The sequence below is a fragment of the Canis aureus genome, chromosome 15, assembly GCF_053574225.1.
Source record: "Canis aureus isolate CA01 chromosome 15, VMU_Caureus_v.1.0, whole genome shotgun sequence".
Taxonomy (NCBI): Eukaryota; Metazoa; Chordata; class Mammalia; order Carnivora; family Canidae; genus Canis; species Canis aureus.
The window spans coordinates 63,643,587-63,663,555 of NC_135625.1; the positions used below are offsets into that span (position 1 = coordinate 63,643,587).

At 35.5% G+C, this 19,969-nt stretch overlaps 1 long non-coding RNA gene across 1 annotated transcript; it reads left to right on the plus strand.

Annotated features, from left to right (window-relative positions):
* The first annotated feature begins 8,392 nt into the window (after positions 1-8,392).
* Positions 8,393-18,212, plus strand: LOC144285041 (uncharacterized). Its single transcript, XR_013353434.1, has 5 exons — positions 8,393-8,490; positions 13,292-13,322; positions 16,219-16,361; positions 17,428-17,475; positions 17,840-18,212. It is a non-coding gene; the product is annotated as an uncharacterized LOC144285041 (long non-coding RNA).
* Positions 18,213-19,969: the final 1,757 nt, after the last annotated feature.

Here is a 19,969-nt window from a genome sequence, read left to right on the forward strand (position 1 = left end):
AAGTAACTTGAGTGGACTTAGCCTGTGGATTCTTTCTCCTCTGTGCTGTACAATCACTGATGTCTCTCCTTAGATGATGGTGATGATGATTGCTTAAATTTAGGCGAATTTCCGGGATGTCTTTGTGACCAGCCAGTGATTCACTGTAGGCTGTGCTGTTGTGCTGAAATGCTCTGAGGGATAAGATTCCATCGTCTGATGATAGATCAGTGTGTGGGTTTGAAAATGTGTCCAAAATTCAGGTGATTTTTTAAATTGCCTCTGTTTTATAGTTTCGCTGCATCCTCTCACATCTTCCCTACACACATCTGAGATAAGTGCCTGAGATGAATGGAGAGATTATGAAGCCTCTATGGGTCCATCAGTTTCAAGATCACCTTGTTAAATTTCTGGCTCTTCCTCTAGTCTACTCTGTGACTTAACTGGGACTACATTCTCAGGCTAAGGTTGCCGAAGGTTGTGCCCATAATTTTCTCCTGGATTTGCTACTCGCACTGACAATGCATCTGAGTACATCCTGGAGTGGAAGGGTGTTCATCTCCTCTGGCCAATTTGCCTCTGGTGGGCATAACCAGCCATGGCTCAGTAGGATAACCATGCTGTTCCAGGTGATGTGGGAGGTAGCGGGAGCCCCAGGCATAAATGAAGTAGACACCCACAGCTCTTACCTGAAGTTCAGCAGTGCTGTGTGAATCATGGCTTCTCAATTTGATGTTTGCTTTTTGTTGATATCCAGATCTCTGATATGGTTGTTTTGGGAAATTTTTGTGTAGTTTTTTCTTTTTTTTTTTTTTTTGTTGTTGTTGTTTGTTTGTTTGTTTGTTTGTTTTTTGTGTGTGTAGTTTTATACCTGTTTTGTGGGAGAAGATTTGCCAACCTCTTCACTCATCTATAGACAAAGTCCCATCCCTTTCCATGTTATTTTTGTTTAGCATTAAGTTCAATCTCATTATTAACTCCTTTTACTTTTATTATGATTTTTGTTCTTAACGCTATGTATACAGCTAAAGTTAATTTAGGCTTATTATCCCCCTCATAAACAATTATTTCCACCATTGCACTTGTAGGCATTTATCCTAGAAATATGAACACATACATTCACAAAAAATCTGCATGTGAATGTTCATAGCACCCAGATAGCCTCAAACTGGAAACAACTCAAAAGTCCTCCAAAGGGTGAATGGCTAGGCATATTATGGTACATCCATACAATGGAACACTACTCAGCAATAACAGGAAACAAACTACAGATGCCCAGTACAACTTGGAAGGATTTCAAGGCCAATACACTTGAGTAAAAACAGTCAGTCACAAAAGTTATATACAGGTCAACTACTCAACGGTGAATTCTCAAGTTTACATCAGAAATTGAGGAAGTTCAGGACTGAAGAAGGTGCCATGTTTTTAACTTCCCATGTATTTGCCAAAAGATATAAATCCTATGTAAATGATATTAGCATGTTGGCCTCCCATCTGGTTTTAGAGCATTAGCAGAAATACATAGGAATTTACCCCTTTCTAAAGCGTCTTCACTTTTGATATTTCAGGACATGAGCACACTTGAAAACAAAACCATTGAGACAAAATGAAGGCAATAAGTTGCCCTCAAAAAGTCATATGCACATGAATCCATTTATATAACATTCTTGCAGTAACAAAAGGATAGAGATGAAGAGCAGTGTAGTGGTTAGTAGGGACAAGGGGAGGGGAGCTACTTTGTGTAATGGAACAGTTCTGCATCTTTATTTTGGTTGTGGTTACATGAGCATATACATGTGATAAAATTGTGTAACATTCTACACACATGCTAAAAGTTGCATGTGTTAACTGGTGAAATCTGAGTAAGATTTGTAGTCTAGTTAACAATATTGAACCAGCATCAACTTCCTGGTTTCAAGTAATTATTATACTAAGGTTGTGTGACTTGTTAACATTGGGCGACCTGATGAAGATTCACAGGATTCTGTATTATTTTTGTTGCAGCTTCCTGCAAGTCTAGAATTACTTCAAAATAAAAACTTTTAAATGATGAAGAGAAAGGTAGTTTCTCAATTAAAACTATTAATTAATTTATTAATAATTAATGATTAATTTAATTTATTAATATTAATTAAAGTATCTCAATTAGTATGATACAAATGTTGAAACAAACATATACCCCCAATATAGTGCTGCCTCACCAGGATCCTATTTAATACACTTCCAGAAGAGCGATTTCACTTCATAAACATGCTCTGTATTCCTTTGGACAATTTGCCTATTTTTTTTTTTTTTTACAGTGCTGCACCTTTTCAGAGTTGCAGGAAAGTGTTCTACATCTGGATGAATGTGCTAAATTAATAAGATTTGGGTTCACAGAAAAACTGTTCACAGCGTGCCCCAGTCTGTTGCCTCCTTGGAAGGGGCTCTGGGTCACAGGCCCAGGGGAGGCTGAACAGTTAGAGACGATGGATGGTGGTGATTGAGTCACCAAATGGGATAAGGAAAGAGGCCCTCTGAGATCCGAAGGAACAAATATGACCACTTAAATGAAAAACTACTAAATTATTTGCAGAATGATGGAGATGTTTGTCTTATAAACTGAGAATTGGCATCATTAGGACATATCAAAAAATGTGAGGCAGATTTTACACATTTTAGCTTCTTTGTTAATATTATAAACGTGACAGGGATGCTTTTCCTCTTAGGCTTTAGTAACATATTAAAGCTGCTTTCATTCACTGGGCTATAGTTATTCATAATTTAGTTCATACTTTACAGTTGCAAAAAACACATCTTTGGGCAAAGCTGCATTGTCTTCAATATGAATTTTTAGAAAGCAGTGTTAGTGATGTTAGAATTACATCCAGTAGGGATCCCTGGGTGGCTCAGCGGTTCGGTGCCTGCCTTTGGCCCAGGGCGTGATCCTGGAGTCCTGGGATGGAGTCCCGCTTGGGGCTCCCAGCATGGAGCCTGCTTCTCCCTCTGCCTGTGTCTCTGTCTTTCTCTCTCTTTCTCTGTGTCTATCATGAATAAATAATAAATAAAATCTTAAAAAAAAGAATTACATCCAATATAAAAGTTCTCAAAATACAACAGAATACATTTACAAAAATAAGGGCACTTATAACTCTTTGTATAGTTATAACAAAGATAAGTGTATTTTACATATGATGGTATAATTTTCCCTCAGATTATAAAAAAATTACAAATGGCATCTCATTGCTGTAGCTTTCAGATAGTGGGAATTAGGGTCGTCCTATTAGGATAGGACGGATAGGACATCTCTGTGTCATTCAGAATATAAAAAATGGTAAAGCTATGGTCTCCTTTTGAGGACCAAAATATGAGAATTTGGGTCATGTGAGTGGCTCAGTCTGTTAAGAGTCTGACTCTTGGTTTGGGTTCAGGTCATGATCTCAGGGTCATGAGGTCAAGCCCCATGTTGAGCTCAGCACTCAGTGCAGAGTCTGCTTGAAAATTCTCTCTCTCTGCTCCTCCCTCAACTCTTGGCTCGCACGCTCTCTCTATCTCTCTCTAAAATAAATAGATAACTCTTTTTTTCTTTTTAAGTGGGAATTCTATGTCTAATTCTGACAGGATCAAGACTGAACTGGTAATGAGATATGTTACATTAATTTTTTTGGCTTCCTCCAAAATCTTATAGCCCTTAAATATCTGTTTAACATTTATTTAGTTGGATGCATGGACAGATATATTTTTTATTAGTAAAGATTTAGGCTTGTTCAAATATGGAATTTATTACTATACATTTTCTGAAAAATTCCTTGAGAGGGATTTAAACTGCATACATACAATTCACTCCATTTGTCCCCAGTAAAACTGCACTACACCATGTTTTTCTCTCAGAATATCAGCTGCTTATGAATGACAACTTTAAGTGGTAGCCGTCTGGCTGGTGCATCTTGTTCATTCCCCCTCCATGACTTAATCAGTTTGCACTGTTCCTGTCGTGTAAGATAGTTAGCTGACACTCTTTCCAATATATTTCACTAATGTAGAATTCCATACTGGGAAGCTACCACTAATTTTAATTTGGCTCTGCTTTCTGCCTTTATTTGTTTTTCTTTGCCCATGTAAAAGCCATAATTGTCCACTGGGTAGGTAGTAGACAGAAAGTATAATGGCATGAGCCTGGCCAAGTTATTTTCAAAAGATAGAGTCACTAACTTTGGATACCCCAGAGGACAGCTGGTGAAACACCAAGGAGTAAAACACCTGGCATAATAGCTAAAGCTGCATAGATGACTGCCTAGATGGCTACATGACAATACCAAATAGTGATTTCTAGAGATTCTGGAAGTTCACAGTTGTTTTGTGACAAATTGTCACCATGCATAATTCTCAAGAAACAGGGAACAGTCTTCTCCAGCCAGTTAGTTAGTAAGGACTCTGCAGTGCTCTCGGAGGGGAAAGAACCATCGCTTCTGAAGTGTTCCATCTTTACCTCAAAAATAAACAGAATAATGACAAAGTGGAAAACTCGAGGAAGTGAAGACACAGTTTCACTCAATTCACACCACTAGAACCGTTCCGTTCCTAACATTCAAGATATATTTGAACAGAACCCAAGTCCACCAGAACACCTGGAGCAGTATAATTAGAAAAGGTTTAAGAAGCACCAGGGGTTGTCACCTGAATTTCACTGTGAATGATGACGAGAAACTAATGCAAGCACTAAAGAAAAGACTGCCCCAGGGAAGATAATTTAGTCAACTGAGAGTTTCAACGACCTCCTTACTATTTTAGTGTTTAATGGCCATTAGACTTGAGTCACACATGGCTACTATGAGTACTAATTGACAGTGTAGCAAATGTCTCCCCAAACACATGTATTTGTAGGCTTAGCAAAATGAGAAAAGCTTCGGAGTGATTTTTCTAAAACTTCCTGACCAAAAAACCTACATGGAACTTCGTCTTCTTCTGGGTTTAGAGCATAATGTGAATAGAACCAAGGAAAAGAAATGTCTTGAAGACATCTTGGATGACTTCTTAGCCAATACTAATGGGAGAAATTCAATATATACACGTACAGGTGCTTCATCTCTGTGTTGGAGAATAATCTCTCATGTATGGAATTAAAAGCAGCAGGCAGTTTCATGTTTTAATAGTTTACAGCATATACTTTTGACAGTTTTCAAAACTTTTCCCCCCAAATACCCACTTTATTATTTTTTTTTCTTTTGTGAAGCTGCCAGGCAGCTGTTAAGCAATTGCAAAAATTTTAGTGATCCCTAAACATACTTTACATGAGGAAAATGTTTTTCCTTTAGGGGAAAAATTACAATTAAAATCAATTTTATTCCTGCATTCTCCTTGGACTTATAATATTTTAGTTGTCTTCCTTTTTATTAAAAAACCTGAATTTTTATCAGCTGAAAAAATTGGAGCATAGAAATATTTTATGCAGTATTTGAATTGCTAATTAAGCGTGGGATTTATTTTAGGGTTGGAGTTTCTGAAATAGTGGAAATAACAGCTGTGACTGTTCATGTTGTGCATTTGAGACTCCGCACTCTTAGGCAAAATGGGCAGAGTATAAAATAGCCCATCTCTAATATGGGACACTTGAATTTATTATACAGCTCTCTCTACACTGAAGGAAATTGACTGATGTTCTCATTCTGCTGTTAGTAACAAAACAGTTCTATTTCCCTCCCTCCCTCTCTCTCTACCTCCTCCTCCTTCTTCTCTTTCTCTCTCCTTCCCTCCCCACTGCCCCCTCACCCCCACCCCGCACCTTTCTCTCTCAATCCCCTATTTTGCAAATGGTTTTGTAGAAAGCAGTTGGGAATTCCGAATTCGCCCCGTAGAAATGATTTTTAAAACAGAAAGTGACTCTGCACAATAAGTATAAGCCTGTTTTATAATATTATCTACATTTTAAAAGGAGTTCTACTTTCCAGGAAACACCTGAAAAGTCCTAAAGCTTCCTTATAGTTACATAAAAACAGGCAATAAGTAGGACACGGTAATGAAATCTGCAAAAGACCTCTGTTTGATTCTATTTTTGCCACTATGGGTTCATGGGAATTCCTTAAACTCTGGCAGCCTTAGTTTTGGCCTTATCTGAAAAATAAGAATAATAATAACTATAATGCAGAAGATTTTTCTAAAGATTAAATAAGGCGATGCGTGTGGACGTCATTGTGTAGGCCTTCTTCTGAGTTGCATATAAATACTCAGTAGCAACAGCACAAACCTGTGTCTAAGATTGAAAATCAGATTCCTCATGACAGAGGGAGGGGCCGGCTCCCTAAATAATGTTTTATTGATTTTAAAAATCTGAAGCAGGTTTGCCAGATGTCAGGATTAAGCAGAGCAGAATGATTGGTACTCCGGTCTTCACTTTATTAGTCTATTTTGGGGTGTTTGGAATATTTCAGAATGAAAATGGTGAGACAAATAAAGCAGTTGAAGAGAACTCAAGATTGGGCCATGGTAAAGTGCTGACTTATTTTTTTCTTTCTTTCTCTTGCTTTAAATTAACCTTTTTACTGCCTTGGTGATGAAAGAGTACATTTAGCTTTATGTGAAAGTGAGCTATAATGAAGATATGGAAATAAGAGAAAGGAAAGTGCTTACATAAAATTAAATTGTTGACCTTAAAGTACCAGTAAAGTAAATTTTCTGGCAGTGGCATTTTTTTGTTTGTTTCAAAGTAAAAGTGGCTACCTATATAGAGGAATAAAATGGAGTTTTATATCTTCTCACTCAAATTGGAAAGACTGTTTTGTAAATTCTGGTGATTAATTAAATATAGAATATAGGCCACTGTATTAAATTCTAATCAAGACAGCAAGAAAATGGTACATTATGGTTATATGTTTATGTTGCTCAAATTTCACTTAGAAATCTGTATGAAAATTGCTTTAGCAATAGAATAGAGAAACATTTCTCCTGATTTAAACTTGTGTGTTTCTCTTTCTTTGTTCTAAGTAGTGTCACAAGCTATGGCATATGCAAGTGCTTGATATGAATTGCTTCTTTATATTTTTAAAAAGATTTTATTTATTTATTTATTTTGAGAGAGAGAGAGAGAGAGTCAGTGAATGAGTGAGTTGGAAGGGAGGGGAAGAAGGAGATGGAGAGAGAGAATTTCAAGAAGACTCCACACTGAGTGCAGAGCCCTACCTGGGGCTCGATCTCATGACCCTGAGATTATGACCTGAGCCAAAACCAAGAGTCAAACACTCAACTGACTGAGCCACTCAGGCACTCTGTTGCTTCTGTATCTTAAACATATCTTCCTGGTAATTCTTAGTGCCTTAGAGTAATTTTGACCAGTTTTAATCTTTTACATCATGTTATTTTTTTTCACAGAAGCATAGAATGACAAGGTAGGGAGGGACTTCAGAGTAAATTCATTCATCTAAGATTTTGCTCAAAAAATTTCCATTTTTTTATTAGGACATTTTTGATGAGTAGTCATCTGGTCTTTGAATATTTCTTATGACAGTGAATGCACTACCTTTTATGGCTGCTTGTTTTGCTATTAGGCACATTTCCTTCAACTAAGAGGAAGTAATGTTATGTCTCTAATGTAAGTTATAGTGTAATTTCCAGGGAATAGCAGTTAGCCACATTATATTTAATCTGATTTGTTTATGAGTATCCCCAACTGACATCTGAAATATGAATTTTTTTATGATTTTATTTATTCATGAGAAGCACAGAGAAAAGCAGAGACATAGGCAGAGGGAGAAGCAGGCTCCCTGAGGGGAGCTTGATGAGCTTGATGAGGGACTCAATCCCAGGACCCCAGGATCAAGACCTGAGCAAAAACCAGCTGCTCAACCACTGAACCATCCAGGTGCCCCCAAATAAATTTTTTAAAAAACATTTTCTTGATGGTAATAATAAGGAGACAGAACAAAAGTACACATAACTTAAATGTTAATTTCGTATTCTCTAGCATTAAACATTTAAACATTTTAAACATTTTAACATCTGAACTTGAGAATAGGATTCTACAGTTGCATTATGGGTTCTAATCTGCAAAATCCTACAAAACTTGGGAAATTCTCAAGTCAATACCAGCATCACCAAGATCACCACCAGCACCAATAAAACCTGTCAAACTGAATCACAGTCACAACAGAAAACTTTTGATGGCCTTGCCGGTATTACCTCTTAAGTCCAGAATATATTGCCTTGATTGTTCCCATCCAGTATCTACAATAGTAAGATAAAATGAATATTACTTTCTTCCAGATGTCAAATGGAATTAGGTAAAATAACTTGAAGTGATGCCTTGCTTCACGTCGCCACATTTTTCAGCTTACATTACCTATTCTCCATGGAGATGGGTGGTATATTTTTCTTCTAATAGAGGGGAAAGCACTGACAGCCCATTGTGATGAAGGCTTCATTGTTAATGATTGCTGTGAGGGTTGGAGAGAGAGGAAGGAAGACTTATCCATATCAATGTAATAAGTGTACTGTCCTTTCAATCATCAGCAGATACAGACTTCTCTATCCAGGGGCTCGGTAATGTAATTGATTTTGATAGGAATTAAAATGCAACAATAGCAGAACCGCAGCAAATACTTCAACTTTTTTTTTGTGTTTTATCTCAAAGCCTTTCATCTGATTATGTGTCTTAAGAAATATAGCACACACAGAGAAAAAAACCCATACTGAATGCTGAAAGTAACTATTAAATCTTGCTGAGTATTCAGATTAATGCAAAGAGAAATAAAAACATGAATACTAATTTTGGAACTGGGAATATTTGATAATAAGCAGACCTGCCTACTAACAAACAAGAACTTCTAGCTGCATACCTTAAAACCACGTGTATTTTCTTTGTTCTGAAAATATAGATCATGTAGATGTGGAGGGGAATATTGTATTCATAATTATTTTCCTTTTGTATGAAGAGTTATTTTTTAAAGGATTAATAAGTGTCATTGAATGAAACTTCCAAGGCAAAAATTGAGGAAATCCTATGACTACTGATAGCTTTGTTCCCTTCCCAACCTTTCCCTCTGCTAGTCCTGTGAAAGCAATGCAGTCATTAACTCTGAGCCCCTTTGGTGAGGTAAAGAAAGATTATAATCTGTGTGCCCTGCTTACATCACTGAGTTTTTGGGATCAGATAGCTGGAAATATGTTACAATACTCTGGTGTCAATAATGAATCTCAGTGATATGAAACATTGTTTTGATATTAAGTGAAATTTGTCTAATTTGAATGTGTAATTTCAAGTAGCTAGAGTTTTAGAATTTTATCCCTGTAAGTATTGTTAAAAGTTTAATATTTTTAAGTGAGATTTTCCCTCCTCTAGATTAATGTAGTGTTGCTGTAAATGGACAAAAGAAGTAACACTTCTAAATATTTTAATGCTCGGTTATGTCTATTATAATATAATATATCTATGTTTGGGGTTGACTCCTCTGTGATATTCAGCAATTTCTTTTACTAACCAAGTTTTCTGTATGTTATCTTAAAACAATCCATTTGCACCTTTAATTCATTTAAAATTACTAGAAAGTCTATAAAAACTGCTTAACATATTTCAAATTATTCAAGACATACGTGACATCACTTCATTCTCATATAAATATTATAAGGTGAAATCTATTTTTTGTAGATAAGGTAGTTTGTCAATGAAGATGTTGTAGTTTATAACTTTATTCCAAAAAAAGGAAATAGGATATACCATGAGAATTACATAAGATTTATATGGAGAAAATTTCATTTCCACTTTAAATAAAGAACATGGTACTGTTTGCACTGTTTTATTTTCTCAGATAATATACCATATGTAGTCGTAAGAATGTTTGAAAAATGAAGTAATAAAGCTACTATTTTTAAAAAAGGATTCAGGATAACTAAACATGATTCAACAATCCTAAACGTGAAGACAATTTTCTTTATATGATGAATATAGAATGAGAATATATTTCAGTTGGTAAACTTAGACAAAACAATTCTGAATACAGAATTTTAAGAAGAGGGTGAGTGAATATTCCAATGCGAAAATCTTAAGTCTCCTGCTAAAAGAAGAAAGTTCAGTATGAAATACAGATCCAGTAGTCATAAGTAAATGTCTGAAGAGTGTGGTACATAAAATAGACGATCCCCCTCATCTCTCACATGTCCTTTCCCTCCATTGCCCTCACTTTTATAGTTCTATATATCAAATAAGGACATGACTGTTAATGTATAAAAAGGTAATACTAAGACCAAAAATATAAGAAGTCCTAACAAGAAAATTACTAGCAATGTTTTGTTGAAAGGTAACTGTTTTTTTTTCTCTAATATTGCTCTTTAAAAAAATATTTTTTTTATTTGTTCATGAGACAGAGAGAGAGGCAGAGACATAGGGGGAGGGAGAAGCAGGATCCCTATGGGGAACCCGATGCAGGACTTGATCCTAGGACTCCTGGATCCCAGGATCACGACCTGAACCGAAGGCAAACGTTCAACCACTGAGCCACCCAGGTGTCTCTCTAATATTACTTTTCAGACTTTTTGATTCCAGGGTTAGGAGCAATCATCAAGTATGATCAATAGCTTTTATCTAAAAAAAAAAATGTGTGGAACACGGATAAGGCTACCTATCAGAACCTGAATTTGTTCATATCCCAAATTTGAGGGCAATTTTACTTGTTAACCTTGTGAGAATATTGATATATAACCTGATGAGAATAGATTAACTGTTTATATTGTAAGAAAATAATAGTAATAATAACCATACAGTAAGGAAGTATAGATTCTAGTGTTGATTTACCTTTTTGTTATTATTATTATTATTATTATTATTATTATATTATTATTTTTGGCTAGGAAATACAGAACAAATTTAAATTCATTTGTAAATTTGAAATTTGAAAATTTGTAAATTTTTGCTAAGAAGCTCAAAGCTTTCTGATATCATTCAACTGAGGTTAACATTTGTATATAACTTCCAGAAACTTCTTCATAGACATTTCATACATATACTATATCCACTTACAGCCCAGAAAACACACACACACGCACACACACGCACACACACACAGACTTCTTTGTTGAGTCTTTCTGAAGCCTACATCAGTACTACAGGAAACTTTAGTCAAGTTATAGTTCAAAACCTTTGACAGGACTGTAGTTATGAAAAGACTCTCTGGGTACACCTGAGTGGCTCAGTGGTCGAGCATCTGCCTTTGGCTCAGGGTGTGGTCCCAGGGTCCTAGGATTGAGTCCTGCATTGGGGTCCCCTCAGGGAGTCTCTCTCTGCCCATGTTTCTGCCTCTCTCTTTGTGTCTCTCGTGAATAAATAAATAAAATATTTTAAAAAAATAAATAAAAAGTCTCTCCCAAGAGATTCCATGCCCTGAAGCCACGCTAAAGGACGTCTGTTAGTGGTTCAATGTTTCAAAGCAGGAACTGCAAAGCAGAAATTAGAAAGGGGTATATTACTCTAAGCTGGATAGTCAACTGAAATGGCAAAGGAGACATAGCAAGGCAGGTCATGAAAGGGACAGCAAAAAGATCAAGGTCACCAAGAGACAATGTGTCTCCCATAGCATTCTTTTATTTGGTTTGCAAAGTGCTCAACTTTGCTTCTTCAGAGCAAGAACTATGCTAAACCGTGCTCTTGAGTTTTCGTTGAAAGCGCCTAGTAGTTCCACTAAACTGACTCGCATGTGTTGTGACCTGCTGGTAAAAAGTTTGATTTCTGCACTCAGCTAGTTCTGCATGAATAAAGAGGAACTGCTACAATCTTTCATCTCAAAATGCTTTGCAACCCATAACTATATGTTCCACTACCCACTCTGACCACTTTTTTGCTCCTTTTTTGCTTCATATTACTGAATTATATTAACTGAGGCTATATTATATTAACTGTGGCTTAATTATATTAGCTGTGGCTTAATGCTTTATAAATGTTTTCTAGTTGCATTTTAAGCTCTGGTTATTTTTTTTTCCCTGCACTAGATTATAAATTCTTTGAAAGCAGAGACGATTTCCTCTTTTTTGAGTATCACCAAATAGATTCAAGTAGAGTTTGCTGTCTATGAAACAATCAATATTTTTTATTTTTGTTAAGTGAGTTGCCATAATTTGTGATTCTTGCAATATATGTTTAAACTTAAAATGAAATTCTTAGTGATATGGCTTTCCTTGTAATTAAAAAAAATAAATTTATATGTTGAATGAGAAGTTAATCGATTCTCTGTGCTAAATATTGTGTGTTACATCGGAAATATTTAAATTCTGAATATTGATGATCTCGTTGGGTGTTTTGTGAAATTAGAACTTGTTCAACAATTCTGAAGGAGTTCAGGATGTTCTGGATTGTGTTTTGTGATGGACTGTTTCCATTGTATTCAACACTTGCTTTCATGTGTATCAAACTGGATCTTGCAGTGTGGACTTTCTTTGATCATTACTTACTTATGACATTGTGCTAAGTCTTATCTCAGGCCTAGCAGAGTGAGTGCCGTGCTGAATACTGCAGCAACAGCTCTTTTTTTCCCTTGTACTGAAATATTGATGATCAGGGAAGTTACTGTTGTGTTTAGTTTCAACTGTTATCACTGGCTTATCCAACTGAAGCTTAATGGGCCAAAGGCATATTGACCAGTGGGAAGGGAGTGCCTAATGACCCAATGACAAAGTTTAGGTTTCTAAAATAGAGTATTATAAATGCAAAATATTAATATATTTTTTGAAAAATTCACCCAGAACAATTTCCAAGGTAATTTTTCTCCTGTGGAAAAAATGTGGATGTGTGATCAGAAAAGAAAGCTGGACTCAACACAAATCAGGAATGATTGAAATGTGAACAAACAAGAGTTTAAGCAGAAGCTGATAACTTTATCTGAATGCTGGTAAACTTTAGAAGAGAAAAAAGAACCTAGAGCAGACGGTAGCCAATCTAGCATTGCATGGCTGCCAATGCCAAAATGCTACCCTTTCAGGATCGAGCCAGCAGTGATAGATGGAATAGTATATTAAGTTGAGCAAATATTGGAAAAAAATGCCCGAAGAAGTAAACTCAGTTCAATCAACAGTTATCTATAACCTACCTCCCCCCATGTCCTAAGTAACACTATTGGACCTTCAATGGATATTTTTTGAGTGAATAAAAAAAGACAAGTACACTTCCAAGATGCTTAGTACCTCAAAGAATTTACTATGTATTCATGTTTACTTGGAAAATGATTCCATGTTTTAAGATGAAACATCCACTTGTAAAATGAGGTGTTACAAAAATCATAAGAATCACTTTGTATTATTAAATCATATAAAATGCTGAAGAGACACATGCATTTTCCCCTTTTTTTCCTATTTTCAGATCTACTTTGTACAACTGGACTATGGTTAAGGTGAGTTTTCAAGATGTCTATACTCTTAATGTTTTTAGACTGTTTTGTTTTGATAATTATCTGTTTCATATGTTTACTTTTTTACTGTAAAACTTGCAAAATGATTTAAAACCTAGGAAATACCTTTCTTGGAGCTCTTCTTTACTCTGAAGGAGATTTTTAACTCTCGACAAGTTTAGTGGCAAAAAAGAATTTATCCATTAGGAAATAATTTTAGTGGACAATATAGAGGCCACCAAAGGATCTGAAGTAGAGTTTGGAGTGTTGAATTTTATAAGCAAGGTACATAGTGCATTATAGAAGCTAATCCTGCACTATAGATGTCTTGAAAATATATAGCCATTAGTCTCCTCAAGTGAATTTTACTAGAAGACCTTGAGAAGCTGTGTATAAGAGCGAGAAATAGGAAAACTTGCAATCCAAGTTTCCTTGGGTTAATATTCCCTGGAGAAAGCAGAAACTTGCTTAGTTTCACTGGATTGGCCACTTTTAATAATATATTTGAAAACAAATGAAATTTAAAGAAATGCTTACTAATATCAATCTTATTAGTCAATTAAATTGTCAAATCTTAACATTGAAAGAAATCTTTCTTTAAGGACAGAGTTCTTCCTTCCAGCCAATGCAGAAATCCCTTTTATCCTATCTTTAACATAGCCAACTGATCTTCGGCAAAGGACAATGATAATGTAATGAAGAAAAGGCAGTCTTTTAACTGGTCCTGGAACAACTAGACACAAACCTCACAAAATGAACAAAATGTACTGCAAACAGATAATAGACCTAAATATAAACGTATAAAAATCAACTCAAAATAGATAATGGATCTAAATATAAAACGTAAAACTATTAAACTCCAGAAGATAAGGTGGGAGGACAATACAGATAAACTTGGGGATGTGATGACACTTAAGCCATAACACCAAAGACTGCATGCATCTTAGGTGATGGTTTATGACTTGCAAATTGATAACTCAAAGGTCAGCTAGCCTCTTGTCCCTTAAATCCTTGACAATATGTAAGCCATTCTAAACCTTGGCAAAACCTGAGATATCAGAAATCAGGGAAAACCTCCGACCCTTCATCCCAAAGACTAAGATAATGTCATTAATAACTCAAAGGGATTGAGTTATTAAATTGAAAAAAGAGAACATAAACTTAAATTTCCTTCATACCTAGGTCTGTTGACTGAGAGACACATTTGCATATTGCCAATTGACTTTTGATGTATAAATTGACCAGAGTAACTTAGACAAATTTTAGATATTTTTGGATGGATTTTCTTAAAAAACATCATATGTTAAGTGTAGAGTAACCATGGAGAATCATAGTGAAAAAATAATTAAAGCTCTGACAGATGATATCAGTGATTGTATCTATAGATTTAGGCTGTTAAAAGCTTGTTTAAAGTAAGTCCAAGGACACAAACAAGAGCTACATTAAAAAAATTAATGTGGACATTAACATATTAAAGTCACATAATAATACAGAGAATCCTGAAGGTTAGGTTATCCCTAATATAAAGAAGCTGGTATTACTACTGAGCTCTTTTTTTAAATTTTATTTATTTATTCATGAGACACACACACACACACACACACACACACACACACACAGAGGCAGAGACACAGGCAGAGGGAGAAGCAGGCTCCATGCAGGGAGCCCGACATGGGACTCGATTCTGGGACTCCAGGATCACGACCTGGGCTGAAGGCGGTGCTAAACTGCTGAGCCACCTGGGCTGCCCACTATTGAGCTTTCTCAATATCTTCTGATAGTTGATCCTCTATGATATATACTGTGTATTTCTGACACTACACAGATGTACATTCCATTATGGGTAAAGTTGAGCACCTAAATATTAATATTAAAATGTCAGTTGAACAAAAGAATGAGGATGAACGAAAAATCATCTCCACCAACTTCAAACGATGGGGAGGGTTGTTACAGACTCAACAAAGAAAATCAAGTTAGGCTAGCATGAGGCAAGAATGTAGTCCGTACCAATATCTTTCAATGTGTTTCTCATACTTTTAATAACATGTTGATATTGCAATACTCAGGAATTCTTCTTTAAAAAATATCACTTTTATTCTTTGTGCAATTTCCTGTTTACAAAAAAAGCATATCAAGTGCCTTTCCATTTGGATGCCTATTTAGAAGGTAGTGGTATAATAAGATGTGCAAACAACTGACCTCCACTCCAAGCAAGTGTGCACCGCCTAACCCTAGCTGTCTCTACTGTACACAAGAAAAAAAAATATGAGCTTTATTCAGATGTCCTGAAATAAATCTTGACATTAGACAATAAAAAAATTTCAACTCTACCTGATTAAAGAAACTTTAGAGGAGTATGGTAAAGTCAGAAGCTGTTTTGTTTAACCTCAAAAAAAAAATAAGTTCTGAAGAAGTGAGTATTGTAACAATAATTATATGTTCCTGTCATTGATCATATTTTCGGTGATAGTAGTTAACTTTCAGATTTTCACATTTTATGCGTGTGCTGTTATGAGTCTGTGGATCTACAGAGTACACATACACAATACTACATTGTCTTGAAATAAGTTACTCACAAAGAACCTACAAAGAGTAGGTCCTTGTGGTAGGATTCTCTGTAATGATTCCACCCAGAAAAGCAGATGATTCTAACAGATTAAAAAAAAATACAAAACAGCAACGAAAGGAGCTTTTTAATGGCATTTAAATTGTAATTATAAATAGAGAATTGATTTCTAAAGTGATCTGGTGGGTTTTGAACATATTTATTCACTCTCAGTGACTTTTAAATTGAATGTTCTGAGTTTATAAATCAAAAGATCATTTTCACCTGCCAGTGTTGTAAATTCCACCTGCAATCTATTAATCAAGCTATGTTCCTTTCCTCTGACATCATCAGCAGTAATAAAGATTCTGCAGATGGAACTTAGCCGATGGTGTTGTAGTTGATGTATGGGACAAAAAGAATCCAGCCTGCTCTTTCATAACTGCATTGGCTCAGCAGGACGTAATGGTGTGAAAAACTTGTTTTCTGTTACTGAGGTAAGTAGATACTGGGCCAAGAAACCTAGGGAGAAAAAAAAAAAGTGTTGAGTGAAACTCTGCAAAATTCACCATCTGGCATCAGCCATCCTTACTGTTTTCTTCGGTTCACGTGGCTCCCTATTCATTAAATTATATTTTGTTTCATTATAACAGAAGTACAGATGGAAAGGCTGATGGGCAAAACAAAATCACAGGATTTCCTTCTGATGTGTAGATTCATAATTTCTTATAATGGTTTGTCTCTTCTCTGTTGTAATTGAATAATCAACTAGCACAAGATGTTCATTATGCAGCTCAAGAATGACCCGACCCAAACTCCAATGAAATGTCGACCCTTTAAAGGATAATAATGTATTTGAAAAGAAAAGCAGGTAAAATGTGTACAGTATCAAAAAAGAATCACAGAATATTTTTAGAGAATGCCCAATTCTATCTCTTCATTATAGATAAGCAGAAAAGAATGCCATTACATGCCTCAAGTTCAAAAGTGAGCTACTGGGAAAGAAATTATCCAAATCTGAACTTTCTGACTTCTCTTTCCAGCGTTCACTTTGTCACATTTTTTAAGTCAAGTAAGCCTAAATTTCAATCCTGACTGTATCATTTATATTGGCTTTATGACATTGGGCAAAATTATTTTGAGAGTCAGTTTCCTCATGTCTCAAGTGAAAATAACAAGGTAGTTCATGAGATTACATTGAGAATTACATAAGACTACTCATTCAAAGCACCAAGAATAATTTGAGGTATTTTAGGTACTACATAACAGGTACTATCGTTAGTACATATCATCACTGTGATGGTTAATTTGATATGTCAACTTGGCTAGACTATGGGGCCAGTTCTTTGGTCAAACACTAGCACAGATATTGCTGTGAAGGTAGAAGAGATTAACATTTACAATCACTTGACTTAAAATGAAAAGATTACCCTGGGTAATGCAGGTGAGCCTTATCTAATCAGCTGAAAGCTTTAAGAGCAGCTACTGAAATTTCTGAGAGAAGAAGCATTTCTGCCTTGATACTGTAACATGGAAACCCTATCTGAACTTTTATTCCAACAGCCACCTGCCTGCCGTATGGATTTTGGACTTGCCAGTCTCCACAATCATGTAAGCCAATTCTATCTATCATCTATCTATCTATCTATCTATCTATCTATCTATCTATCTATCTATCATCTATCTATATCTATTATCTATCTATCACCTATTGTTGTTTCTCTAGAGAGCCCTGATATATTAACTAGAGAAACTGATAAAAGAGTGAAGCAAATGACTCCTCACTCCTATAATATAAAACATTTCATTATTCTAAAACAATGTCTAATTCTACATACCTCGGTTACATAGTTGCAACGAAGCTCCACTGACATATTTAAATGTAATCATTTTATCCTTACTCTAATGTATGAAATATTAGAGTTGTATCAGGCATTGACTCCCTTAATCCAAGCTCTTGCTCTTCTTTTTGCAGATCAAGAAACAGTTTTAGCACAGTCATTACACTTCTTACAGGAAAATGGAGACTGGAATTCAGATCCTCTTATTGGTATTTAGTAAGTTCACACTTTCCAGCATACATTATAGTGCTTAGATTATTTTTTCAATGACTTGATGTGGCAGTTTGAGTCTGTCATATGTGGGATACATGCTCTTAATATTTTAGCAAATGGGATAAAGAATATTTTCATACCTTTAAATTTGTGGCCTTATCATGGGGGTATTATTTTTATCTCAAATGATAAACAAGGGTAATTTTAAATAAAAATAGATAATTTAATGATTAATAAGCAACTGCATAAATACTATCATCATAGTTATTTATCCACTCATGCCTCCATTGTTGTCTTTCCTGAGAAAAAATGCTGACTCATTAAGGCTATTTCTAGATACTGACATTTATGCCAGGGAAGAGTCATCATCTTCATAACATATATATATTTTTAAATTTTCTGGTCATTTTTTTCATCTACATGGACTTATTGAAAGAAATCACACAGCTTATTTAGAAGATGGAGATAGTTAAAAATTGGCTGAGGAGTATAAATTTGTAGAAGTTAATAATCTTCAGAAAGAAATGGATTGTGTTAAATTTATAAATATTTAGAAATCTGTGTTCCACTATTAAGAGTCAGGGAATTGCCTCATCCATGGTCAGAAACCTTTCTGAGGCTGCCACACACTTAATCCAGCAGAATGAGGCACCCCTTCTCTTACCCTCTAGGTTAGTGACAGAGAAGGAAAGTTTAGTAGGGGAGTCCAGACTTTCACTATTACCCCAGCCTAATGTTAAGGCCCTCCTCCCACCATATTCATGCTCCTGTAATGTCAGTGGAGGCCAGGGGGGAAACCTGAACTTCTACCCCCATCTGGCAGTAAGGAGATGGCATGACCCCTCCTACAGGAGCAGGGTCAGAAGAAGCCAGGTAAAAACAGAAGGTTTAAGTAAGTACTGGGGTCTCATAATGTAACACACAAGATATTCAGATAGCTGTTTAAAATTACTCAGCATACCAAGAACCAGGAACATCTCAGCTTGAGTGGAAAAAAGATAGACAAGAGACATCAACACTGAGGTGACAGGGATATTAAATTTATCTGAGAAAGAATTTAAAGTAGTCATTACAAGATGCTTCAGCAAGCAATTAGAAACATGCCTTAAACAAATGAAAATAAAGTGTTGCCAAAGAGACAGAAAACGGTAAAAAAAAAAAAAAAGTAGAAGATACAAAAATAAACAAATGAAAATTTTATAACTGAAAAATAAAATAACTGGTATAAAAACTCAGTGGATGGCTCAGAAGCAGAATGGAAGGGACAGAAGAAAAACATACTGTAATAGAAATTATGCAATCTGAACGGCTGAGAAAATAGATTTTAAAAGAGAAAAGAACAGATCCTTTGGAACCTGTGGGAATATAAAAAGAAAAATTCTCACATTTATGTCATCAGCATCTAGAAGAAGAGTTGAAAAATACTCAAAATAATGGCTGAAAAATATCTCAAATTTATCAAAAGACATGAATGTAATGATTCAAGAGCTGAGTAAATCCCAATAGAATAAACTCAAAGTAATCCACACCAATACACATCATAGTCAAACTTCTGAAAACTAGAAACAAAGAAAAAAATTTAGAATAAAGACCTCTCAAAACTTAACAGTAAACAAAAAAATCCAATTAGAAAATGGACAAAAATATGAAAAGACATTTGACCAAACTATTGAAAGCTGCAAGAGAAAAATAATTAGAATCACTGATGATTTTTCACCATAAACCAGAAAGGCCAGAAGGAAGTGGCACCACATTTCCTTCAACTCCACCTGTGCCATTCAGAGTGTCAAGGGAATATAAGACAAGGAAAGAGTCACAAGTTGGACCCTGATTATGAAGAGGCAATTGGGCTATGGTTATATAGTGGGGCTCAGTGCTCAAGCAATCCCGTTGGGTGCATCTTGACTTTCTAATGCTAAATTTTTGTGGTAAATGCATAAGTCAGTATCCTCAGTCTGGGAAGGGCTTGGTGATGAGGGGGTTCAATAGCCTCTGGGGTTCAGGTTTAGGTCACACTAAAGTTTGAACAGAAGGTAAGACCCAGTAGAGGC